Source organism: Alexandromys fortis, unplaced genomic scaffold (genome assembly GCF_014885135.2).
Source record: "Alexandromys fortis isolate MF-2015 unplaced genomic scaffold, M_Fortis_MF-2015_v1.1 scaffold_165, whole genome shotgun sequence".
Lineage (NCBI taxonomy): Eukaryota > Metazoa > Chordata > Mammalia > Rodentia > Cricetidae > Alexandromys > Alexandromys fortis.
In genome coordinates, this window is record NW_026068038.1 from 685,529 (window position 1) to 712,128 (window position 26,600).

The 26,600-nt window shown below is 53.4% G+C and overlaps 1 protein-coding gene across 2 annotated transcripts in view; it reads left to right on the plus strand.

Annotated features, from left to right (window-relative positions):
* Gse1 (Gse1 coiled-coil protein) overlaps positions 1-26,600 on the plus strand; it is a 336,446-nt gene that overhangs the window by 3,012 nt on the left and 306,834 nt on the right. The gene's annotated exons all lie outside the window — the stretch shown is intronic.

Here is a 26,600-nt window from a genome sequence, read left to right on the forward strand (position 1 = left end):
ATCCCTGTTCTGCCTGGGTATCCCTTTTCCAGGCTTACAATGCCCCTGTCTCACACAGTGCCCTTATCTCTCCTTACCAGAGCTGGCCTCGGTCTTGAGTTGTCTTTAAGGCTTTGATGGCAAAGGGAATCACCTGCTTCTGGCATAAGAAACTGAGCCTTTCATTAGCCACAGGTGTGTGGCAGCCGAGGCTGAGGCTGTTGCTGAGACTTGGGAGGCACAGCTCCACAAGGCCTGAAGTGTGAGAGGAGCTTGGCTCTGGGGCAGGACAGGCCTGGTCTCGGCCTGCCCCTGTCTTCCCTGCAAGAGCTGTCTGCCAACAAGTTCTTATCCTGGCTGGGCTCAGCTTTCTTGGCTGAGAAGTAGGAATACGGGCCACATGGTTTGTAGGGACATTTTGATAATTAAACTAATGGGGGGCATTTGAATGTCGCCAGGCCAAGCTCACTGTGTTGAGGCTGTTCCTGGCGCCCCTCTGTTTGGGCAGAAGGCACAGGGCAGTTCTGAGTAAGGCCACCGCCCCAAGCTGGTGCCTCTTGGAAGTTTGTGGTGGCCCTGTGTGGGTGGTTGACACTCACTGGGGGCGTGGAGTTTTCTCTGAGGAGTGCCTACTTGATGCTAACTTGACCTCTGTACAGGAACCCAAGTAATCAAAAGATGCCTGGGTCCCAGGGCAGCAGGGGTGGGAAGTAAGAGCAATCAGTGTGGCCCACAGCCCCCCCTCCCGTGTCCACCCTGGAGGCTGAGCTGAGCATCCAGTCAACTTTTGCCCTTTCGGTGGCCCTCACATTGTTCCATGAACCTTCTTACTCCCCACACTGAGACTCAGGTGAGTCCCATGACCCTCACAGCTGGCAGGTGGCTGGGGGGTTCCAGCCTGAACTCAGGACCTCCGTGACCCCCTGGGCCCTGCTCCAGCAGTTTGCCTGAGACTCACTGGAACCCCATAAAGTAGCAAAAAGTACAGAGACAGGGAGAACCCTGGAGCCCTGGGGGTTCAGGAGAGCCATCTGGAGATGAGGGACAGAAAGTACCAGATCTGCTAGCCTTTACTGGGAGTAAGAGCTTGTCCTCTCTGCTGAAGGGTATTCAGCTTGAATGAAGGTGTGGAAGGGGCAGGGATGTGTCTGCAGTCAGGCCTGTGCTGCAGTGGGGTGGGGGGGCAGGCTTGTCTCAGACTCCACTATAGCGATGGGGGGGGGGAGGAGTCATTCAGCTCCCAGGGTCTGAGGATGCCGGAAAGGAGCCCTCTGCCCTCTGCCCTTCCTCTGCGCTCCTGTTCTTCCCATTTATCCCACAAATATTTATAGAGCGCCTACTCTGAGCCAGGCACCGTTCCAGATGCTGGGATCCGGTGGCAGGCACAGCCTGCAGTGTCCCTGGGGAGGAACAGGCACAGAAGGTCCAAAAGGCTGTTTCCCTGCAGCGCGCTGGGAGCCGTGAGGCCATCAGCCAGACTGGGTGCAGTGCAGAGACAAGTGGAGGCTGTGCAGAGGGCCAGGCTCCTGGGCTGTCGGGAGTGGAGGCATAGGCACAGCTTCTCCGTTGTCCCCAGGCTGGCTTCCTGAGCTGCCCCTGCCCCCTCCCCCAGGGTCCCTGAGCGTCCAGTTGGCTTCCCTTTCTTTCTGTGTGCTGCCTGAGAACTTAGCTGCGAATCAGGAGAGCCTTGTAAGGGCCAAGGGGACCCACTTGGTGGGGACATGGCATGTTCCAGAACCTTCTGGTATTTTGGAACGCTGGTAGGTGCTCCTACAAGTGAATCAGCATGAAACATCTGAAATATGATGTGTCTGAGAAGTCAGGGAAGGGATGGGCATCCTCTAGTTGGGATGCTGGTAGCAGACCCCACCCCCACCCCATCTTTTGGTCTTCTAGAGCTTGGTGTCCCGCAGGCCATACCATCCTGGTTGCTGCATGGGTTGGCAGTGGCTAGGTTGGGCCAGGGAGGGCCCTCTCTAGGCTTGGCATCCCTATCCCCCACCCCATGGGAACTATGTAAAGACCCCAAGTCTGCCTTAAGATAGACCTGGCCTAAATCATTCTATAAGGAGTGGGCTGTGTGACCTTGGGCCTGACCCTTGACCTCTCTGAGCCTTGTTTTCCACTGTGGAGTGATGGTGTTGCTTTGCGATGGCTGAGTCAGAGTGTGGCTCCCCCACCTCCCAGCATGCCTTGATGCTGTCTGTTGCTGTGAATGGCTGCCTCTGCCCCCAGTCTGCCCTGTCAGAATAAGTGGTAGGAAGGCCAGATTGTAAGGGAAGTTTGGGGACAGTCTCATGAGGAACTCACCCCCAGGTTGCTGTGTTTCCTGTATCCATGGTCACTATATCTTTTAAATACTCCTATGGAGGTTCTAACCCCCATACTGTCCTAGGTTGGAAAGAAGCCCAGAGAGGTTAAATAACTTGCCCATGGTCACTCAGCAGGTTCCTGCAAGGTAAACATTGGGCCTGGGCATCTACTCTGGAATCTGTCCCTCTTTCTACCCTGCCCTGCCCTCTGACCACTTTGTCCTTCTGCTGTGAGGGTGGCCATTTCTGGAGGGCCAGTGGCTTGTGTATGTGCCCTCCTCCTCCACACAGCCACTGGCACTTCTTAGGGGCAGAGGCTCAGAAAGCCCTTGTGGGAGGAGCCCTGCTGTCTGTCATTCCCCCACTTTTTTCTGCCCGACCAATAAAGTGGTACCCCTGCCTCTACTCCCCCACATGGTCAGGTGTTGCCTTTGGCTGACTCCCATCCTCTGCTCCCATCGGTGAGAAGGTGCCCGCCCTGAGACCACCTTGTCCTCTCCCAGGCACCGTGGGCAGCACGGACTAATGGAGCCTGCAGTTGGGTACCTACTGTACCCCGGCCTGTTGCCAAGAGTCACCTGGCCGAGCTCCCAAGCCTGGTTGTCACGGTGCTTCTCATGTGAGCACATCACAGGTCTGCAGAGCTCTGTCAGGGTGGCTGCACATCTGTCCCCTGCTTCTTGGCACGCTGCCATCACCAGCTTCCCGCTCTGCAGGGAGGCCCTGGCCATCACTGTTTGCCTCGGGCCCTCGGGATACCAGCTTAGGCTCTTTCTGGAAGGTGTCAGACAGTGCTGGCATCTTCTTCTTGGGCAGCTGGGCTGTGGGCCTCTCTGAACCCTGGACTGCCCCCCTTCCGAAGGGATGTCTAGGTTTCCTTGCCGGTGTGGGAGCCTTCTGTTCAGAAGAATAAATTTTCCAGATGCCTTGTGTTAAACCTGGAGGAGATTGGAGCCTACTGGGAAAGAGGAAGTGGAGGCAAAAGGTCTTAAAAACTGAGCCTTCCCTGGAAGCAGGGTGGGGAAGAGGGCAGGGCTGAAGGCCAGGAGCATTTGTAAGGCTGCAGGCCTTCTGTCTGCGCAGCTCTTTTGGGACCTTGCCCTGGAGAAGTTCGTACTGCAGGGAGAATCCCTGGCAGACCTGGCGATGGTAACTCGGGTTGTGTCTTCATGGCCGTAGAGGAGCCCACATCCTGGGCTCAGGTCCCTTTGTCTCTCACATCTGTGTCCAGGCAGAATGTCGAGAAGACGCCTCCTTAGAGATGAGCATTTTGGAGTTTGCTTCCTGTTTGCTGCATTACCTGTGTTGGGCACACATGGGGTGGTATGAAGGAGCCTCTACTCTGCCACGTGACTGTTACTCGGTTTCCCCATCTGTCACAGTCATAGGACCTGTGTCCAGGAAAGCCCTGGGTTAAGGAAGGTGAGGCCATGGGTTGTGGTGTGTGGGCGCCCTGCTGTGGGACTAAGGATGGTAGCCTGACCTCTGAAGGGTTGAGTTTGAAGTTCACCACACATGGCCAACGAAATGGCTCAGTAGGTAAAGGTGTTTGCTGCACAAGCTGTGGAACCTGAGTTCAGTCCCTGGGACCCTAATGCATGTGGGAAAGAAATCACTGCATTCACAGAGCTGTCCTCCAGGCTCCCATACCCATACACACACACACACACACACACACACACACACACACACACACACACACTAAATTGATTTAAATTTGCCATACAGTGCTGCAGCCTACGTCTCTTGGAGGATGACCAAGTCAGGTCAGAACAACTTATGCCATAAGGACCCACAAGTCTCAACTTATGTGCACTTTGTTGGTGACTTCTCTGTCACACAAGCTGATGGACCGTGTGTGACAGTGCTTTGCCAGGGACCTGCCCTCTCCTCAGTCCCCAGCTTCACACAGATTCTGTCCTTCGAGACACAAGCACTGGGAACCCTGGGATCCAGCCCCGCATTTGCAGTGCCTGCAGGCAGGATGCCTGTCCACCAGGGTCTCAGTTTTCTCCCTCTGTAAAATGGGCATGTATAGTGAAGAATATAGAGAAGGCTTCACCTTCTGGGACCAGAACTCCAGGAGTGCCACTTACAGAAGCCCTGTTCTTCTCTGAGGGGCAGAGGCATGTACTATGTTCTAGGAGACATGGGTTGGGGACGGTGCACTTGGAGGACAGACCATGTGTCCAGCTGCCTCTGATCTTCCCTGCCAATCCTCCCTGCTGTCCACTACGTTCCTATCTGGGCTCCCCTTGCCATCTGCTGGTGTGGTAAGTCTGCCCCCCGCCCCCACCAACACAAACACTGTCTGTCCGTCCTCTGGCCACGCAGGGATGCTGTGGATGACGGGTGTCCTGTAGCAGTGGGGTCTTTGCTTCTTAGCAGGTTAGAGGACCAGGTTGAGGAACCTAAGACTTCAGGACCAACAGGGCAGGCAAGGCTGGAGTAGGATCACCAACAGGCATATCCTGTGTCCTAGGGACAGGTGGCACTTGAAGGGGCTTGGCAGGAGCTAGGGCCTGGCTTCTACCTTCCCAGCCTGGATTTAGAAGAGTCTACAGTCAGCCACTATCTACCAGCTTCTGGATCAGCAGTTCTCAACCTATGGGTTGTGACCCCTTTGGGGGTTGAACTACCCTTTCCAAAGGGTCGTCTGAGACCATTCTGCATAGCAGGTGTTTATGTTATGATTGGTAACAGTAGCAAAATTTAGTTACAAAGTAGCAACGAAATAATTTGGGGGGTCAGCACATGAGGAACTGTCTTTTTGTTTTGTTTTGTTTGTGTTTTTGAGACAAGGTTTCTCTGTAGCTTTGGTGCCTGTCCTGGAACTAGCTCTTGCAGACCAGGCTGGCTTTGAACTCACAGAGATTCACCTGCCTCTGCCTCCTGAGTGCTGGGATTAAAGGCGTGTGCTACCACTGTCCGGCGAGGAACTGTCTTAAAGGGTCGCAGCATTAGGAAGACCGAGAGCCACTGCTCCAGACAAAACAGCACCTGGAGTCAGTATGCCGACCCCATATGGTGAGCCCCTCAAACCTGCCAGACCCTCTGTGGGGGTGACAGGACGTGGGTATGGGACTCAGGGATCTTGGCCTCCATCCTAACATCAAGCCTGGGGAGACCAGAGACTCATAGGGAGCCCAGGGCAGCTTGACACCCCCAGGGTAATTTGTGGGTTACGTCTGATTGGTTAAGGCTCCCATTCTAAGACTCCCCTTGTTGCAGGTCCCTCCAGCAGATTCCGTGTCACGGTTCTATGTTGTTTTTCCCTCTTATCCGATCATGTAACATCCAGGGGTTCTGGGAACAGCAGGGCCTAGACCAGTGGTTCTCAACCTTCCTGATGCTGTGACCCTTTACCAACACAGTTCCTCATGTTGTGATGACCCCACCACCACCATAGACTCATTTTCATTGCTACTTCATAGCTGTAATTTTACTATTGTTATTAATTGTACTGTAAATATCTGTGCTTTCTGATAGTCTTAGGTGACCCCTGTGGAAGGGTCATTTGACCCCAAAGGAGTCACAGCCTACAGGTTGAGAACCACTGGCCTAGGCCCTCAGAGCACATCTGTACAGCTGCATGTGCCTTATGGCCATAGGCGGCAGGGTGAAACCTGCCTCTGTACTAGTCCTAGCCCTGGCATGGCCAGCGGGCACCCATCCACCAGGGCCCAGCAGTCCGACTTTGTACCTTGGGTCGTGTGAGCTCCCCTGGAGAGGGCCTCTCTGGAGACAGACTCAAATGACCTCATTCCTGTGGGAGTTGAGAGTATGCCAATGTTTCTCTAGTGACATGGAGTGTCCTGGGGCATTGGGCTTTGCCTTGGGTACCTTCATGTGGGGGCAGCACACCCCGTAACCTTGTCCTCATCCTCACAGCAGACCCTTGTGTGTGTTTGTGAGACTAGGTTCTGCCATTCCCCCTTCTTACTCTTTGAGCCAGCCCTTGTCCTGGTTACAAATGTTGGGGGCAGACGTGGCTTTGGTTGGTGGGTTCTGGGGGAATGATTTCCAGTTCCTTCAGTTTGGGATAACTGTCTGGGCCCCACTGGCCACTTACTGTCAGTGGGTGGGTGGATGGAGGCTCGGTGCTGGGAGGTCTGCGCCAGCGTGAGTCAGCAGAGGTAGGTGGTAGCTGTAGGTGGCAGCTTCACAGTGTCTGGTAAAGCAGAGTTGGAAGCTGTGGTGCCCAGGCGGGGACTTCAGTGAAGCAGCGGAAGTGTTCCCAGTATGACCTCAGTGTGTGGGATGCGGACAGGACGGTGTTAGGGACGAGTGTCTTGGGTGGGTAAGTTAATGAGGAAATTGGTCCTCTTCAGAATGACCTTGTGGTGACTGACTAGGCCAAGTGCCACCAGAGCCAGGCCGTTCTGAGGTTGATGCAGAGACTCTGCCAGGCCACACCTGTAGCATGAGTTCTACTTGGTCTTAATAATAAAAACCCAGAGTCAGATGTTAGGGGGTGAAAGCTGAAAGATCAGAGAAGCAGAGCAGTCAGCCACTAGGTCCTACCTCTATGAAATCCTCAGACCGAATGGGTTACCCTGCCTCTATAAGTCCTCAGATTGAATGCTTGAGCTCCTGTCTCCTCCCACCTTATATTCCTGTCTCCACCTCCCCAGGTACTGGGATCAAAGGTATGAGCTCTGTTTCTCTTTTAGACTGATTCCAGTTTTATGTACCTCAGGATGGCCTTGAACTCACAAAGCTCCATCTGCCTCCTTTAAAAGTATGTGCCACCCTTGCCTGGCCTCTCTGGCTAACTAGTGTGGGTAGCTCTGCACTCTGATCTTCAGGCGAGCTTTGTTACAGCCCAAACAAAATATCTCCCCCCCCACCTTTGGGGAGCAGCTGCCTCTGTCACCTGCAACTCTGCTGGGTAGCAGGGAGTGGGCCAGCTGACAGGCTTGCTCTGTGGTCTGTAGGGACCAGGGGCTCTGAGCCCCAAGGGGCATGACTGATCCCTTGTGATTCAGGCTGCCCTGTGCCAGGCCCTTAACCAGGACAGTAGAGTGCAGTATCAGCAGCTGCAGGCGGCACATGGCTAAGGCTGGGGTAGCGACTCCCACCCCCTGATGGAGGTGGCTATAGTCTATACACAGGACCCTAGAGGATCAATGTGAGGAGGGGTACAGGGTGGCCCCTCTTGTCTCACACTTCCCTGTAAACCCCTCCCAGCTTCCTGATACCTGACTCCATCACCATCCATCGGCATCAGGATCACCATGAAGGGTGATGTCAGCATTTGGCGTTTAGGACCCAGAGGGGAAACTGAGGCTGCATGTGGCATGGTGCCAATTGCTATATACAGCCGGGGCTGATGCCCCCTGCTCCCTGCTGGGTTCTTTGGCTTCTGCCTTCTCACTCCCACACCAGGACACTCATAGGACCTACCTCCCAGGGCTGGGACATAAAGCAGCTGATGCTGCTGACAAGGGCCAGAGTGGCCAGAACACGAGACATAGTCTTAGGAAGCAGGGACAGGAAGTCCAGACCCTGTTCTCAACAGTTGGTTGCAGCCAGGGCACCTGGGACCAGAGCCTCCTTTGGCCTGTCTCTGGGTTCCAGTGCCCACCTAAGGGATGAAGGAGCACTCAGGTACTGACTCCCAGGAAAGCTCCTGATGTTGCATAGTGGTCAAAATGCCAATACATCTTCTGTCTGTCTGTCTGTAGAGGACTTTGGACATCATGTGTAGTCCAGGGCTCTATTAGCCTCCTTTGGGTTGCTATTGCTGTGATGAAGCACCATGGCCAAAGCAACCTGAGGAGGAAAGGGCTTATTTGGCTGACACTTCCACATAGCAATCCATCACTGCAGGAACTCAAACAGGGCTGGAGCCTGGAGGCAGGAGCTGATGCAGAGGCCATGGAGGGGTGCTGCTCACTGGCTTGCTCTTCTTGGCTTGCTCAGCCCACTTTCTTACAGAATCCAGAACTACCAACCAAGGGATGGACACCCCCCCCCAGCCCCGCCACACCAATCACTAATTAAGAAAATGCCCTATAGGTTTGCCTATAGCCTGATCTTATGGAGACATTTACTTAATTGAGGCTCCCTCCTCTCCTATGACCCTAGCTTGGGTCAAGTTGGGGTAAAACTAACCAGTACGCTTTGTCCCTCCTGTCCTTGGTTTCCATTACAGTTGGAAGCTATCGCCTGAAGGCACAAGTTCCGTACCCTGCCATGATCCCAGGAGCCAGAAGGGGATGTGGGAAGTGGGGCACTTTGAGGTCAAGAGTTAGGAGTTCAGATCCCCACTGGGTGTGACTGTTGACCTTCCCACATAGAAGGGGCAAAAAGGAATCAGGAGTTTGGGCTGGAGAGATGACTCGGTGAAGGGCATTTGTTGCTCTTTTAGAGGATGTGCGTTCGTATCCCAGCAGCCCATTAGGTAGCCACTTGTAACTCCAGTTCTAAGGGATCTGATGCCCTCTTCTGGCCTCTTCAGGTGCCCATCCACCCACAAGTATATACGTACCACAGAGGCACATATGTAAATAATAAAATAAATCTTAAAAGAATCAAGAATTTATAGAGACCCATGGTCCTCAGCACTGTACCCATCCCCACAGCGTTCTTGCTTTTTCTTTGTTGAGATAGTCTCCCTTAGTGGCCAAGGTTGGACTTGAACTCATGGAATTCCTCCTGCTTCACTATCTCTAATGCTGGGATTACAGGTGAGAGCCACATATTTCCCACTCTCGTGGATATTTCTAACTTTCAGAACCCAGTGCAAGGTCTGGCACATAGCATATTCTGATTTTTTCTGGGGGTAGTAGGTGCTGCTAGACTCACAGGGTGAGTTTTGCATATACTCCAGCAGCTGACTCCTCTTGTTCCTTGAGCTTCTGGCTGTCCCCACTGTCCAGCTCTCTTCTTCTGCCTGTTTTCCTGCTCTGGGAGTATCTTCTAACCCCTTCAACCCCTACCTGATGACTGACTTTGGTACTTGGCCGTAAGCACCATTTTCACATTTGCTGGCAATTGGTGGTCACAGCTCTTGACCTGTGCATGTCAGCCTGTTTGGCCAACCACATAGAGCGCAGCTGAAGCAGAGTTGCCAGCGCCCATCCTCTGTCGCCTCTTCTTCCGATTTCTTGGCAGCCTGGGAATGGAGTTCCTGAAAAGCGTTGTCGTTGGCAAAACCGCAATTAGCAAGATCAAAGTCTTAGAGAAGATGGGAGGGTAGGGGAAGAAAACAATAAAAATGGCATGAAGTGTGCCTTTAAAAGACACAGCAAATAGAGAGTCTTCAAGGCACAGCTGCCAGGACCTGCTTGCCCAGGATCATGTGGAGGAGCCCTCTGCAGCCATGCACCCAGTTCCTGCATCACAGATGGGGAGGTGGCCGACTGTCTTCATGTGGAGGGTGTGTGTGTATGTGTGTATGTATGTGTGTCCCCGTGTGTGCCCATCCGCCGTCCTTCTGTCCTCCTGTGAGCTGCGTGTCTTCTTGGGTCAGCTTTGGTCATTTCTACTTTCTGAATGTGTGTGCTGTGTCAGTGTGGTCTGGTTTTCATGGTGTAACTCATCTGCCCTCCCTCCCCTCGTGCTCCCGTGCCATCTGTGGGTTCTGTGGTGATGACTCCTCTCATTCCAGTCTTGGGGACCGCTGCTGCCTCCTCCTTTCTTATCACCCCAGCTGGAGGTTTGTAAGTTTTATTAATCTCTCAGGAAGTTTACATTCTAGAAATTGTGCCTCTCTGAAGTTTTTTGAGCAATCCTCTTTGGACATGGAACATCTTTCCAAACTTACAGTGAGACCGTTCCTGCTCCATCTTGATGAGCTAGGAAGAAACAGTTGTGAGCACACCAGGCCTTTGACAAACCCTCCACTGGGCGCCAGAGGTTCACATCTGACCTCCCCCATGGTACTGGAAAGATCAAAATGTTCTCTCTTGGACCTGGGAATGTGGCCCAGTTGGGAGAATGCTCACTCATCCCGTATAAAGCCCTGGGTTTGATCCCCAGGTATGCTGGCATAAACCTGTCACTCCAGAGGATCAGAAATTCCCTGGCTGTATGGCCACTGGGAAGGGAGAGTGCCATGTCTTTTATGGGGGGAGCGTTAACACTTTATCTAATTAAGGAAGGTAGTAGACCTCACTGTGTGTGGCGTGTGAATGTCTGGGGAACAGAGGTCAGTGTTAGTGCCTTCCTCAGTTTACCCACTTTACCCACTGAGCCCAGGCCCTACATTTTTTTTTTTTTTTTTTTGAGACAAGGTCCGGAGTAGTTTGGTCTAGCTGGACTCAAACTCAGTGTATACTGGAGGGTGACCCTGAGCTCTTGGCCCTGCTGACCCCACTGAATGAGTGCTGGCTTAAAGGCCTGCACTAGCCACCGTGCCCAGATGAATTTATTCATGCATGTGTGTGTGTTTGTGTATGTGTATGTACATGGTTATGTCTGTGCATACTACAGTCTACATATGGAGGTCAGAGGACAATTTTCAGGAGTTGGTTTCTCCTTCCACCAGGTGAGTTTTGGGCATTGGACTCAGACCCTCAAACTGGCAGCAAGTGGCATTAACTGTGGAACCATCTCACTGTCCCTGGACTTAAATATTTTTTTAATTATATTTTTTGAGATTAGAGTATAATCACATCATTTCCCCCTTACCTAAATGTATTTCGGATGGCATTATTCCAGGAGCAGAGACTTCCAAGGTGCCTGACTCCTAGCAGAGGTGCCGGGCCAGTTTGAGGATGGTCTGCATCCGGTAACTTTAGCTTTTGTTCTCAATATAAAGTGTCCACTAATTAAAGTGTGTGGGGATTTCCATACTTTTCTACTAAGTATCTTTATCCCAGTCTGTCTGCCCGCCTGTCACAAGATGAGTTCTCTTGGGGTCATGGAAGTGGGTGATGGATGAGTGTTTTTTCTTCCTCCCTCTCTCCCTCCCACATCTGCCAAGCCCCTGTGGGATCCTTAGCTCAGGACTCAGGGTGGGACTCCCCAGGTCAGGGCGACCGCCCTGGTCCCCCTGAACCCCTAGAGCAGCCTGGAGGCCAGCCAGAGCCCTGGCCAGTTTCTCCTGTCTGAGTTTCATTATTTTAAAAAGTTATTGGGTTCGGGGCGTAGCTTGGTGGTATGAGAAATTTGGTTTTTATTGCAGCTTTTCTGAGAACCAATTTGCATGTAAAAGTTTCTCTAAAGCTGTAGACTGCAGTGAGTTTTGGACACCCAGACCGTGCAGCTAGCAGCACTGTTTAATGTAGATCATTTCGGCACCCCTGAAAAGGCCCCTTTCTCCTCCCCTGAGGCCCTGGAAACACAATGTGTGGTCTCTGTGGGTTTTCTGTGGACAGTTCATACAGATGGGAATGGACTGTGGTGTTCTCAGATTTCTACATCAGAGTAGACATCAGAACTTCACTCCTTTTCATTACCAAATAATACTCCATTATACACAGACCACACTTTATTATCTGCTCACCTGGGGGTGGATAGTCACATTCTTTTTATTCGTGTGTTTTAAAAGATTTGCTTTTTTCCCCACATACACGGATGTTTGCATGTTTGTGTTCTTGGAGGCTAGAAGAGGAGCTCGAACAGTGGTCATAGATGGTTGTGAGCCACAGGGTGGGGCTGGGACCTGAACCTGGGTCTTCTGCAAGAGCAGCAGGTGCTCTTAGCCATTGGACAATCTCTCCGGTCACCCTGAGAATTCATACACAAGTTCTCATGTGACTATCTCCTCTGCCCCCTCTCTCTTCCATAGACTCTCACTGTGTAGCTTAAGCTGGCTTTGACCTTGCAGTGATCCTCCTGCCTCAGCCTCTAGCGTGCTGGGATTACAGGTGTGTGACATTGCACCCAGCCATTCTTTACTTGCTCGGTGTGGGATGGCTGGGTCAGGTCACTGCTCTGGCCTTCACCTCTTGAGGAACTGCTGAGCAGGATTGCTTTCCCCAGAGGCCGCCCCGCCCCCTTTCTGCCTGCAGGCTTGAGAAGCGGAGTGACTGCTGGTGGGACTTCAGGTCTTGAGGCATAGTGTAACATGCTGTGGTCCGCATGGATAATGTTCTTTCTCATGTTCAAGCCTGTCTGTCAACAGATGACTTGTGTGTATGAGTGTGTATGTATGTATACATGCGTTTGGGTGTACGCATGTGTGTGTAGAGGCCATAGGACAATATCTACTATGGCCTTCCTGGAACACCTGCTGCCTTACTCTCTGCCCGGGTGGGGAGGGCACTCACTGATTCAGCTACACTGGCTGGCCTGGGAGCCTCAGGGAGCCTCCTGTTTCTGCCTCCCTCCCAGCCAGGTGCATGCTGCTGACCGTGGCTTTCAGATGGGCACTGGGGATCTGAACTCAGAGGGTCCTCAGGCTTGCATGGCAAGCACTTTGCCATCTGGTCTCTCTCCCCAGATTCCAGTGAAAAATTTGAAACTTCTTCATTTTAATGGTGACAAATAAGCTCCAGGAGTTTGAGAACTAGCTCAGTGTTTAAGAGCCTTGGCTGGTCTTCCTTCCTGAGGACCCTGGTTTGGTTCTCAGTGGCCTCACACAGTGGCTGTGATTCCAATTCCCGGTGACTCAGTGGCGCCCTCTTCTGGCTTCCTCGAGCACTGCACATTTATGGTGTACACACACGGGAGCAAAATACTCATGTACACAAAATAAAAATAAATCTAAGCAAACAAAAAACCCATGCTACAGCACTCCTAAGCTGAGGGGTGGGTGATGTGCAAACAGCTTTCCTTCTTTGTTTCTTGGTGTCTTCATCTGTAAATGCCTCAGGAAGGGGTTGAGTTAGTTAATGCATGGACAGTACTTAGAGCCATTTCTGATATCAGAAGCCCCATGTCCAGTTAGTAACCAGCTGTGTTCTTCTCTTGCTGTTGTAGGAATATCAGAAAGGAATAGAGGAGGGACATTCAGGCCACCATCCAGTCTTACAACTTGGAGGCTGCACTGTTCACACCACCCTATTCACACCATCCTGTTCATGCTGTCCTATACACACTGTCCTGTTCACACCACCCTATTCACACCGTCTTGTTCATGCCATCCTATACACACTGTCCTCTTCACACCACCCTATCAACACTGTCCTGTTCACACCAACCTATTCACACCTCCCTGTCCACACCACCCTATCCACACCGTCCTTTTCACACCATCCTCAGTTTCCCTCATAGCATCTTCAGCACCTTCTCTGCCCTGCTGAGAGGGAATCTGGGCGCTGTCATCCTGAGCCCTGATTACTCAATGCCTGGTAGCCTCTGATGTCCAGGCCAGGTGCAGAGTGGGACACGGTCACTGAAGACAGGGTTATAGATATGAATGTATTCACACTGAGTCTAAGGAAAGAAAGGCAGTCCGAAAAATGACACCCCCCAACCGGAACTGCCTTCAGCTGTGTTTTGGCTCCAGGAGCATCCATACATGGATGCATACATGTGAGCGTGACACTGATGCCAGACATCATGTGCCCTGGAACATTCTGCCTAATGCCACAGCTGCCTGTCTGAAGCTGTGGGCTGTAGAGCATGATGCTTGGTTCAAGTCTGAGCCTTGTCCTTGTTCACTGTGTGTTCTTTAGCCAGTTGCTCACCTTTTCTGTGCTGTCGTTTCTGAACTATAGAGCAGAGATCATGGTGATGCCCATGTCAGAGAACTCACAGCTGGATCAGGTGTTCCCAGGTGCCCAGCTTTTATAGTAGTCCTGGTCACGAAGACACCCATGACGACATCTGACTTCCCAGATGTGCTGGCTCTGCAGGAGCTTGCCCTCTACTGTAGCTCTGGCCAGCTGGACTCGTGGCACACTGACCGGCCCCTGTTTCTCAGGCAGTAGGAGCCAGGGGAAGTGGCTGGTGGCTGTGGGGCCAGGAGGGCCTGGGTGTGCTGCTCAGCTGAGCCTGGGGAACCCTCTGGATGCAGTGTGTCCAGCACTGTGCTTCAGATGAACTAAGCTCCTCAGACTTCTGCAGCAAAGTTAGAAAATCCCAGCTGTGGGGCTGGAGAGAGGGCTCCATGGTTAAAAGCACTGACTGCTCTTCCAGAGGACCTGGGATTAACTCCCAGCACCCACATGGTGGCTCACAGCTGTCTGTAACTCCAGTTCCAGGGGACCTGACACCCTCATCCAGGCATACATGAGGCAAAACACCAATGCACACAGAAAATAAACAGCCACAGCAGAAAAGAAAACCCCAAACCTGTCCCATAAACATGTCCCCTAAGAGTAAGAGATTATTGAATGCTAACTGTAGTTCTCCATCAGCACAGCTCTTAGCTCCCATTCATTCCGTCCTGCACAGGGGCCTTTATCCCGGGGAGTAGCCACAGAGGCCAGCCGAGTCCTGGCAAGCACTCGACTTCCTCCAAAACTTTCCATCTCGCTTAGTGCAGTCCTGTGTGAGAAAAGATACAGGGGGATCTGTGACCCTGCCCCTCGTTCTCACCTGACCCTGGTGACCCCTTCTGTCGCCACACTGCACAGCTGGGTCGGCAGCATCAGTATTGCCTGCAGATGAAGATCAGGGCCCCCGGTTATAGAGGCAGTGGTGTGTGAGTGAGTGGGTATGTCTGTGTATATCTGTGTATATGTACGTGTCTCTGCGTGTGTGTCTGTCCCTCTGCGTGTATGCCTGTGCCTTTGTCTGTTTGTGTGTATGCATTTGTCTGTGTGTATGTGTTTATGTGTGAATGTGTGTGGATCTGAGTTCTATGTCACCTGACAAGGAAGAAACCACTTACTAAGAGTATATGACTGGTACCCAGTTCTCTTGGCCTCTGGCTGGTCCTGAACTTCTCAACACACCAGTGAACAGACCTGCCTAGTGACATCTAGGTGCCATGTGGGTCTCTGTGTGTATATGGATGGGAAAGAATACACGGTTGGAGTTTCTGGTTTAGGCTTCTGAGATTTCACATTTTAATAAAAGATTTATTTTAATTATGTATATATGCATGTATGGGTATGTGCATGTGAGTGCAGTGTCCATGGAGGCCAGAAGAGGGCGTCAGATACTCCTGGAACTGGAGTCCCATTAGGTTGTATCCTCTCTGATGTGGGTGCTGGGAACCAAATTCAGGTTCTCTGTGAGAGTAATCAACACTCTTAACTGCTGAGCCATCTCTCTAGTCCAGATGGTTTGTTTTTGCTTGTTTGTTTTTAATATACAGAGGGCCTTGTTCCATTCACTTGAGCAATAAGAAGCCATTGTGTGTTCAGAGCAGGTCTTAGGAGTTGGCAGGAGAGGAGAGAGACAAACAGGCCAGAGAGGAGTGAGAGCTAGGAGGGGCCTCACAGGTTCCCAGAGCAGCCAAGTTGCTTGTCTAGAGTCAAGCATCCAGCGCGTGAGCTGGCATGCTTCCCTCTGTTTCTTTACCAGCCCGTGGAGCATGCAATGGGAAGCCCCTTGCGGAGACTGGAAGGCTGAGTGTGCACAGCGTGAGTGTGCCTGTCTGCTGCTACATGGCTCCCGGTGGCCAAGGTGAACCTCCTGAGCTCCTCCAGCTGGTCATCCGAACAGCTCCAGGACTCCGTGCCACCGCTCAGAAAGCCGGCTTAGACGTTACTCTGTCGTTTCTCCAGCTCTTTTGCGCTCCTATTTTTAAACTTGTTTGTTTTATGTGCATTAGTGTTTTGTGTGTGTGTGTGTACCAGATCCCCTGAAACTGGAGTTACAGTTATGAACTCCCTGTAGTTTCTGGGAATTGAACCTGGGTCCTCTGGAAGAGCAGTCAGTGCTCTTAACCACAGAGCCATCTCTCCAGCCCCTATTTTAAAACTTTTAACAGCAAATTTGCTGTTGGGGCTCATTATATAGCTCCCTATGGCCTGAACTTGTGCCGTAGCCCAGGCTGACCTTGAACCCAGCTAAGACTTTGCCCCCTTCCAGGTGGTGGCCTGCATTACAGGTATGTGCCTCTGCACCTGGCTGGTAGCTGTTTCTCTGCTGGCAGCTCTTTCTCTTGTCCTGAGGTCCCTTGTTCTGTCCCTTTTACACAGTCTGGTTCAGCTTTAGATGAATCCGTCGTACCAATGCTGGGTGTATGTGAACCGCCGCCCTCCACGCCCCCAGCCCCAGGGATCTGCTGTGCCTGGTGCCTGACACAGTAATGTTTCCTGCAAACACTGAATACTGTGTAGGGAGAGCGTTGGGATGGGGAAGCTCTGTCATCCTGGGGCAGGACAGGTTCTCTGCCAAGTGAACCTGAGATTTGGGGAAGGAAGTGGAGGTAACAATAGGATGGTCTCCTAGGAGGGAGGTCAGGGACTTGGTGGCTCAGATCTATCACTATGGCTGTTCAGGAGGCTGAGGTAGGAGGATTGCAACACCATCCTCAGCTAGATGGAGTTCCAGGCTAACCTGGGTGGTAGAGTGAATTCAGGCTTGGCCGGGCAGCTTAACGAGACCCTCTCTTCAACGGAAACTCTGAAGAGAGGACTGGGGGCTGTAGCTTATCTACAGAGCTCTTGCCTGGGAATTGCCACTGAGAGGCTGAGGAACAGCTCGGTGGTAGAGCCCCTGCCTAGAATCCCCCAGTGGGGACCTGGGCAAGGCTCAGTTGTGGAGCCCCTGCCTAGAATCCCCCAGTGGGGACCTGGGGCAAGGCTCAGTTGTGGAGCCCCTGCCTAGAATCCCCCAGTGGGGACCTGGGCAAGGCTCAGTTGTGGAGCCCCTGCCTAGAATCCCCCAGTGAGGGGCTGGAGTGTGGTTCAGCTACATAAGGAGTCTCTGGGATCTTCAGTATCACCCATAAAGAGAGAGCGAGCGGTATTAGGCTGACCTCATCTCTGGCAGGGACAGCAGGTCCTCTATTCTCTGCCTGTCTCTGTTAGTCTGGATTTAGGGGACTCTGGGGGAAGGTCCTGCATGGATTTTGTAAACACCAGCTCCCCTGGAGGAATGGCAGAGAGGCCTGTGACCCTGGGCTCACGGGCTCCTGAGCTCTTGACTCACTGTGGTGACTGCCCCCAGACTTGTTTAAACTCCAGAGAGAAAGGGAGCCGTGTCTGGGGGTGGCTGGCGCCTGTTTCCTTGTGCCCACAGGGAGCGTGGAGAGAGTTCTGGATTCCAGAAGAGGCTTCCTGGAGCTGTTCCCTGGTGGGTGGACACAGCCTGCACTTCCCAGCTGCTGGTGGCCAGGCCTGGGGAGCCCTGAGCAGCCACCCTGAACAGACACCCCCTTAGCACAGTGGTGGGGAGATCAGCTTTCTGTATCTCTCTTGGGCCTGCAAGGGAGCCCTGGGGCCCGGGTTTAGGGCATGTTTAGACGGGGTGGGGCTGCCAGGAATCTGTTCCTTTATTCAGGAGCTAAATGGATCTTTTATTAGGATCAGCAAAATCCATTTTTAACTGAATTTGAAGGTCAGCCTGGCTTAGGTTTCTTCTGGCCTTGCCGGGGCGTGTCTATTGTGTGAGAGAACTTGGAGATGACAGTCTTGCAGACAAGTCCTGGGGAAGGGAGTCCTCTGGGAGCCCCACACAAGCCCTGGTGCTTGACTTTGATCTTGGGCCAGCTGTGTACATTCTGCGTTCTCTGACGAACTGTTGGTCATTTATTGAGCACCTAGTGCATACAGGAGAGCAAGGCCTGGGTGTAAAAGTCAAGTGGGAAAACCGGACAGATGGGAAAACAGTTGCCAAGAGGGGCTGGAATTATGCCGGGGTCAACCTTGGGAGGACTGCGGGCCCTCGGGGAAGGCTTAATGCTTGGAGCCCTCCCAGTTTTCAGATGTCACCCCAGTTTAGGGCCTGGAATCCCAATCTGGGTAGTCCTTCAGATTGTTCTTTGTGAGACAGGAGAGAGTAGCCAGTCGTGTCAGCCTTTCTGAGACCCTAAGTAAACTCCATATACCAGGCCACCAGGACCCCATTCGTGGGCCCCTGTTCAGTTTCAGCTTGGAACAGTGTCCCTAATCTACTGGCAAGTGGGGTGTTTTCTGAAGTTTGGGAGGGGGTAGGTCTCTGGAGGGTGGGCAGCCCAATGGTGGGCAGCCTGGGGCTTTGCCTCAGCTTCCTGGTTGAGAGGTACAGCTTTTTGGCTGGTGTGAAGTGGCTGTCTCTCTGTGTGGTACAGACAGTTTCTTGATGCTGTTAGTGGCAGCTTGTTCTGTGAGCAGGCAGGGGCTTCTGTTTCTGGCCCAGGATTCCTAGGGGGAGAGAAGACACATTCTCCTGGCTGTTAGGGAAGTAGACCCCCCCGATGGCTGGGTGAGTAGGGTTGTAAGTGGTTGACAGCTGAGCACCAGGGAAGCCACCGGGCACCACATCCCTGTACCTGCTATGGTTAGGCTCAGTAATGGAGGGGCGGGCTCAGAGCTTTGGAAACAGGACCCCCTGCTCATCAGAAGCTGTTGTCTCTTCCTGGAGGTGGGTAGCAAGGATGTAAGCAGGCAGAACACAGGTGCATCTACCGTAAGGACAGGCAGTGGCCTGGATCCTGCTGGTCAGGCTGCATGGGGAGATTTTGACCGCTCCTGGGTGGCTCCCTGGGGTCTTTGGTCATTGCTGCAGTCTCTCCAGTGGTACCCACTCGCTCTGGACGTCTGACCTCTGCAGATACGGTGGTGCCCCCGTCGGTTGAGTGGTTCCTGGCCTGCGCCGTGGAGCCTGGGCTGGCATCCAGGGCTGTCTCCTGTGGCTTCCCCTGTTGGGTGGAGCCTGGCTGGGACAAGCAGTCCTTCTGTTGGTGGCAGGGCTGTGTGGAGTGAGCAGGGACAGCTGGAGCTTTGACCAGAAGCCTGGCAGGAGGGAGGTGTTCAAACATGAACATCCCTTCAGGGACACACAGCAGAACGCCTGCTGTGTTTATCTGACCCCAGAGGATTGGCAAAGTGGAGGAAGGAGGGGTGCTCCCCGAGACTCCCCCCACCCCCACTTCTTCTGTGTCTGTCAGTCTGCCTTGGGTGGGAACCAGAGTTTACGCCTCCATCTGTGTTTCTCTGTGAAGGCTAAGTTTGGGAGCTCTGCCTCCAAAAAGAACTGAAGTGGGACACTCTATTCAGAGGGGGCACTGTGTCCCCACAACCCTAGGCTGGGGAGTGTTCAGGGGCTCCAGAGACCTGCAGACCCCTTTAGAGGGGTAGATGCCATCAGCAGGCTGGTGGCCTGGACAACAGGGTGTAGCGTACTGCAGTGGTCCCAGCAGGGGCTGTGTGGGTGGCCACTGCAGGCTGCCAGGTTGAGGGCATCTGACTGCTCGCCTGAAGACAGGGCCACCAACTGACCCTGACTTCACCTCTTCTCTCCGCTCCCTAAGTAAGAATAGCAAGGGCTGTCACCTCCCTGTCTCTCTTGTCAGCCCTCCTCCACTGTCTCCGTCACCCACTCCAGACACCTCTGTCACCCTCTGCCCCACCTGCCTCCTCCAAATGGACCAGTCTCACTTTCCTCCTGCTGTGGTACTTTTTTTGAGAAGCCGATGGAACATCTCCATGGGGCTCGTGGGGACCTCTCAGGAGGATCTTGGATGTTATGTTCTTCTCTATCCCAGTGGGCTCCTCCAGCGCTCCAGTACCACTGCTATAAGCCAGCTGTTTTACTGAACATCTAAGGGCCGTGATCTCCTGCCCAGGTGGTGGTCTGTACCCACCATCTCGGGACACTGCTCAGAGGTGTTGTGTGACATCACTCTTGTCACACAGCAGCTCACAATGGGGCAAAACCCTAGCTTGGAACAGTTGTCCCCAAATCTCAACATCTGGGCTGTGGCCTGGGATAGGTAACTCTTATACAGTGTGGTGTAGCCAGGGGGTCATGCATGCTGGCTGACAAGGTTATGTGCAGAGAAAAGTGTGCTCTTTGTCCTACCTTTATTTTTTTGGGGGGGGGCGGGGAACAGAGTTCCTCTGTGTAACAGTCCTAGCTGTCCTGGAACTCACTCTATAGGCCAGGTTGTTGGCCTCCAACTTACAGAGATCCACCTGCCTCCTGCGTGCTGGGATTAAAGGCAAGCGCCAACACCACCCAACCTTTGTCCCACTTTTAATCTTCCTTCAGGAGACTTTCGGACTGGCATGTTGCCTAAACCTCAACGTTTTGATTGTGATAAAGCTCATGTCATGTGACCTGGATTGGTCCAGCTATGCTAGTTGGCCCAGTGATAGTAAGTATCCTCGTGGTCCCTACCCATCCCTAGCGCTGGCTCTTTCCAGATGAATTCTCTAGCCTCGTTAGGTCCTGGTCCCCAGCCCCAGCACAGCCACGCTACTCTGTTCCGTGAACTTGATGTCTCTGGGTGCTAATCAACGTTTGGAAAGCTGTAGAAAGAATTGAGTGTGGTCTCTTTTCATCCAGTGGAGCTGTAATCTCTAACCCGGGACCCTTAGGACCAGAGAGGTTTATCAAAACACCCACTGGGGTTTTTGTTTGCTCTGGGCAGTATTGGGGTAAAATCCTTGACCTCTGTCTGCTAGACAGGCACACTGCAATGGAACGAGAGCCCCAGCTCACCATTTTCTTTTCATCATGAGGCATGGTCTTACTAAGTTCCCCAGGCTACCCTTCAACTTGTACTAATCCTCCTGCCTCAGTTTCCCGAATGCTGGGATTATAGTTCCACTACCAGGCCTGACTTGATTGACCGCCTGTTTGTACATTACCACTGTGTCCCCACTAGGGTCAGCTGCCCTGTGGTCTAAACATTGGTTCCTGCATATGATGTGTGTGGTATGGACTTGAGATGGAGCGGGTAGGTGGCCGTCCACATGTCTGTCTTTATGTGGTTTGAAGCCACATACTCTGGAGGTTTTGTTTCGGTTTTAGTTTCCTGAGCCTTTCAGTTGTAAGATTTCTAGATGAGGAATGCGGAGCTCTGTGAACGCCCTACCAGTAGGCCTCATTCCAGCTATTTAGGTGGTGAAGGCAGGAGGATCCCAGGTTCATGGTCAGCCTGGGTTACAGAGTTCAAGTTCAGGGATAGCCTGCACCACATCGTGAGACCCAGTCCCACAGTATAAAGTCAAAATCAAAGAATTACCTAGATATATTTTTCTTACTGTCTGCAGGTGGGAAGAGATTCTTTTTTAAGTGATTTTTTTTGTTTGTTTTTGTTTTATTTTGATCTTAGCTTCTGAAAAGGGAACTTCTGGCATATGTGCTAGCGGGAAGAACAGAGGCCACAGCGAGCTTAGATGTCACGGTGCGTGGATGCCATTGGTGGCTCCGTTGCCTGTTGTGTGAGGTGCCAGGGCTGTTTGGGGACCTGGGTGGGAGGGGTTGGTGCCAGCTATCCCTTGCCGAAGACAGAGCCTCCTCTCTTTGTCCCCACTCAGGAATCACACTGTGTGTCGAAGACCTCGCTCTTTCTTGACGGCATCCTCTATGGGGCCTCGCCCTGCTCTGCACCCGGTGATGGCACTGTTCCCAGGGGCCTGTCCCCAAGGCCAGGGAGCAGCTGCCTGACTGCTGGTGAGCCAAGGCCTGGGCACAGAGCCACAGCCGGGCGGAGGTATGAGGATGAGGAGGGCCCTTGGCCAGCTCAAGAGAACATGGACCCTGTCAGAATGATAGGGCCACCAGCGTTTATGAGTTCCCTTTGCACCCCAGGACCTGTGGATGAAATCGTCCTCCTCTCTGTAAAGAGGCCCCGGATCTTGCAGGCCAAGCTGAAGCATAGTTACCCATCTTTGCCCGCCTGCGGTAGGAGCCTGGCCAGTAATCCCAGAGCCCTTCACTGTCTTGCCAGGCACATCCCAGTCTAGACGCTGGGCTCTGGGGCCCATAGTGGAACCAGGCTCTGCTGACAGAAGGCCAGAGCTAGGGCACCTCCTGCCTCCACCTCCTGGCTGCACCCCAGCCCTGTGAGGAGGCCCTGAAGGCCATGTCCTGCATTCTTCCAGCCCCCCCCACCTCATCTCCTTTCCTTTTCCTTTTCTCTCTTCCCTCTCATTCTTCCTCTTCCTCCCTTTCTAGTCCATCCATGTCCCAGGGGAGCATGGCCCTGACCCATCTGTTTTAGGGTCTGTCCTTGGGAGGCTGCCCTGGAGACCCCTGAGCCCTGAATTCTCACCTAGCCGAAGGTCTCACTGTCCATGCCCAACTGTCTTCCGTGTCCTGTTCTGATGGCCCTGGGGGGAGGCCCCAGGCCTGGCTCTTGCTTGGGAATCCCACACATGGGAGTCTCCAGTGGACAGACCATACGTGCCAAAGGGCAGCTGTGGGTTGTTATGGGCTCAGTCCCAGGCTGTGGCAGAAGCTGTCAGAGTTCAGACTGAGGACAGTCATGGGGACTGTCAGAACTAAGATGAGGCGACCCAGGTGGCTTTCTGGGCAGACACCACTCTCATGCTGTAGGCCCTGGCCGGTAGGCTTCTAGCCTCAGTCTTAAGGCTCCATGTCAAGGGACACAAGGAAGGAAGCATGGAGGGACCTGAGATCCCCCTGCTTTGCAGATGAAATGACCCGGGCCCCAGGGTCAGAAGGATTTTCATTGAAGCTCTAGGATGAGGTTCAGATCAAGGCTATGGTGTATGCTGCTAGGCGTGGGTGTGTAGCACGCACACAGGGTGAAGTCTGGGTTCATCAGCAGCACCCCAAAACAGACCAAAAGCAAATAGCATTTGTCATATGGCCTCAGAGCTGAGCAGCCCTCACCACAGCCTTTCACTCCCCATCTGGGTACCACCCTACCATTGGTGGTCACCCGTGTGCCTCCTGGCTCTGCACCTTCTGTGAACTAGGTGCTGCCGCCCTTATTCCTGATGTCTTCTACTCACTGTGAGTGTGGCTCTCTCCCCACTAAGCGCTGATGGACAGACAGCCTGACAGGTCTCGCCCTGTGGCTGCATTCGGGTATGGGTTCCCACATCCATATGTCTCTCCCTTTCTCTCTCCCTCTCTCCGCCTCTCTCTCTCCCTCTCCTCCCCCCTCTCCCTCTCTCACTCCCCCTCCTACCTGGGGATGGGCTTACTGCACCAAAGACCACTTCTGTGGACCCTTTTCAGGATGCATCAGGCTGCTGTGGATAACACCTGCTTCCTTGCGACCAGCACATGTTGCTCCTGACTTCCTGGTCCCTGTATCCTGGCACATCAAGTGGCCTCTGTGGTTGAGGATCTGGCCTGCCAGCACCCCCCCTTGAGGGAAGACAAGCCATGTGCTGTTTTTGAAGGGGGCTGCAGTGAGCCGCTGACTTCCTTGGGCTCTCTAGGGTTTCCAGCTAGCAGGCTGAGCTTCTAGAGGGTGGCTTGTGACTTCGGCTCTCCTGTGACTCTGATCAGAACTGCCCGTGGGCATACCCATCCAGCCACAGCCAGCCTGTTCTACAGAGCATCAGATGGGGCCTGGGATGGGGAACTTAGAGACCTAGAGTTTTATAATCCAGATAGTCGAAGCCTCCAGCAGGAGCACTCTGGGGAGATACCCCCGCGGAACATTCTGGAAAGGTGGCTTGCTTGTTGGGCGTGTGCCCGTGTCTCTTAGAGAAGTCCCTCCTATGCACAGTCCCGTCCGTGAAGCTCAGAGTGCTGCTGTCAACCGTCATCCCCTCCATGTTACAAAGGAGAGAGCTGAAGCACAGAGAGGCTAGAGTGCTGGCCCAGGGCTGCACAGCTGGAGTAAGTGCACTTGGGTTGCCACCCCCACCCCAGTCTACTTTCTCTTTTCCTCCTTGGTCTCCTAGTGGGCTCCCTACTGCTGCAGGGAGCTTCAGGGGCCTGAACTAAGACTGGGAAATATGAGGGAAGCCTTGGTACCCATTCTCTGGTGACATGATCATCTGAGTCACTCATTGGTTTGTTGGGCAAGTCCTTATCCAATGGATACAAGTTTGCCACCTGGGTGTGTGCTTGGAAGGAGAGGGAGGCAGCATTTGGAAACACAGGAAAAGATGTCTGATATCTTGGGGGGACCTCCTGCATGAGGGGACCATCAACCCCAGGTATGAACAGTATGAATGGGTAGGAGCAGGCAAAAGGGTGGGGAGGCAGAAACATTCAAGGTGTCAGAGATAGCACATTCAAAGGTTCTCAGGCAGCCAAAAGGCTGGTGGGGAGACCTGGAGATGTGTGCGAACACAGGCTGTGTCCCATGACAGTTTTCTCCGGGGTTCTGTCTGCTTTTGCCTCCTGAGATGCCTGGGGCTTGGGAGCATGGAGCCAGACTTAACCAGAGGGTGGGTAGGAAGAGGCTTCTTGCTCTCACTGAATGGGGCCTCATCAAGCCTGGCATCCTTCGCCAGAACCCCAGCCTGTCTTCGATGCAGTTGGAAGCCTGCGGTAGGGTCAGGATGCTGACAAAAAGCTCTACTTCCTTTGGTCAAGCGTGGGCCTGGAGAGGGGCTACCACCTCGTAGCGCTTCTCCCGCTTGTTTTGCCGTCTTCCTGGCCTTCGACCCACAGACTCCTGGTTCCTTCTTGGGAAAGGAAGAGATGCAGGCTGCTGAGATAGTCACTGCCCCTCCAGGGTAGGCAGGCAGAGCACAAGTTCCCAGCCCCAACGGGCCTCTGAGACCACTGTTTACAGCCTGAGGCAAGTCGTTCTTGGCTCCGGTGGCCTTGGCAGGCTGGCCTCACTGTGACACGTTTGCTGTCCAGGCTCTTGGCAGACTGTGAAGGGTCTCCAAGATGGGAGCAGAATCCTTTCCCGGGAGAGGCAGAAGATGGGGCGCCCCGTGACATTGTCCCCACTGACCCTCTCTGCCAGAAGGGCTGGTATTCCAAGGGGGTGAGCACACCAGGAGTTGGAAGCCTGAGATCTTCGTGCCCACAGTCCGGTGGCACTCAGCCCTTCTGCCCTGTCAGTCAGTCCTTTGGCAACACCCTGCAAAGGCCGGGTGTGTGCTGCCTGTGAGGGCAGTGACTTAGCCAGATGCATCTGGGCTGGCAGCTTGGCTGGGACTGTGTCCCCGGTTCCCCAGCTCTGGCTGGAGAACGCCTCCTGTCCTTAGTGTCTCATCCCTCATGAGTGCTCCCTCATGAGTGGCTGGAGGGGGGACCCCTGGAATCTGGATCGGACCCAGGCCTGTGAGCAATCCGAGTCTCTGCTGTGTCCTTTGAACAAGAGAAGCACACACACACACACCTGTCCTGCTTGCCCCTCCAGGCTGCTCACCTGCCCATTTGGTTGCCTACCAGACTCACCATGTGCTGTGCCATGTGCATCTGCGCTGGGCAGTCTGTGGGGGAGGCTGGGTCTGGGGCACTGCCCACAGACCCCTGTGTTGGGCACAGTTGTAAAGGACACAGTGCTGTGCCGTCCGTCGCTACAGGGAAGCTGGGCTGGGCTCCCTGACCTGCTTCTTGTCTGAGGCCTTACTCAGGGACCTATAGGAAGGGTTAATGAGTGCCGAGGGCATCTTAGGGTGGATGGTGTCCAGGCCATAGCTGTCATAGGCGTGGCCAGCACGGGATGGCGAGCCAGGTGGCTCACGTTTGTCCTTGTGGGTTACTGACCTTTGAGGAGTCAGAGTCCCATGTCTTGCCCTCCATTTCCTGGATGGCTGGCCCAGCGGTGTCTGTGTCCTCACCATTCTGCCCTGAGTGTTCTAGATGGAGAGGGGCCATGCCACATGCTTGGACCTCACCCTCCCTCCCATAGCTCTGGCCAGTTTGTCGCCATGAGGTCCCCAAGGCTGCCAGGCACTGTGGGTCCCCTGGTGTCACCAGGACCCTTGGAGTACACAGGCCCATAGACTGCAGCAGCATGAACCACCCTGTCTTCTTCCACTTTCTCTCCAAACTCCTCTGTGTCCTTGTCTCCGCCCCCCTGTTCCTTTTTAAATGATCTTAGGGGACCTCGGTGTCGGCCACAGTTTGGGGGCCCCCTGTTCTGTTTCGTCCACTTTTAGCTCTATAACCTTTTTTGATAATTTTGTTATATTTTATTTATTTTAGGGGTGTGTGCATAGAGGTCAGATTACAACTTGGGGGAGTCGCTTCTCCTTCACCATAGGGGGTCTTAGGGATCCGACTCAAGTTGTCAGAGTGAAGACAAGCACCTTTATCTGTTGAGCCATTTCTCTGCTCTGCAGCCCCTTAAAGCACGGACATCTTCTCTCAGTGGGACTAGGGTGGGGTACACATTCCCTCTGTAGGACCCAAGTTTACTGAGCATCAGTTCCAATGGGGCCTGGACAACAGCAGGCACATGGGCTTGAGTCATATGCCAACCCCGGAACTCCATGTTGTAGGTGATGAAGAAACCAAGGCCCAATGGAGTCACAGGTGGTTGGGGCACTGCTGAGACCTGAGCCTAGATCATCTAGATCATGGAGTCATTGCTCCGAGCTGTGGGGACACTGCTCACCACCACTCCAGTGACCACCATGGCGGAGAGACCTGGAGTCTGCCCTGGCTCTTTCCCCATCTTCCCCTCCCTGGCCG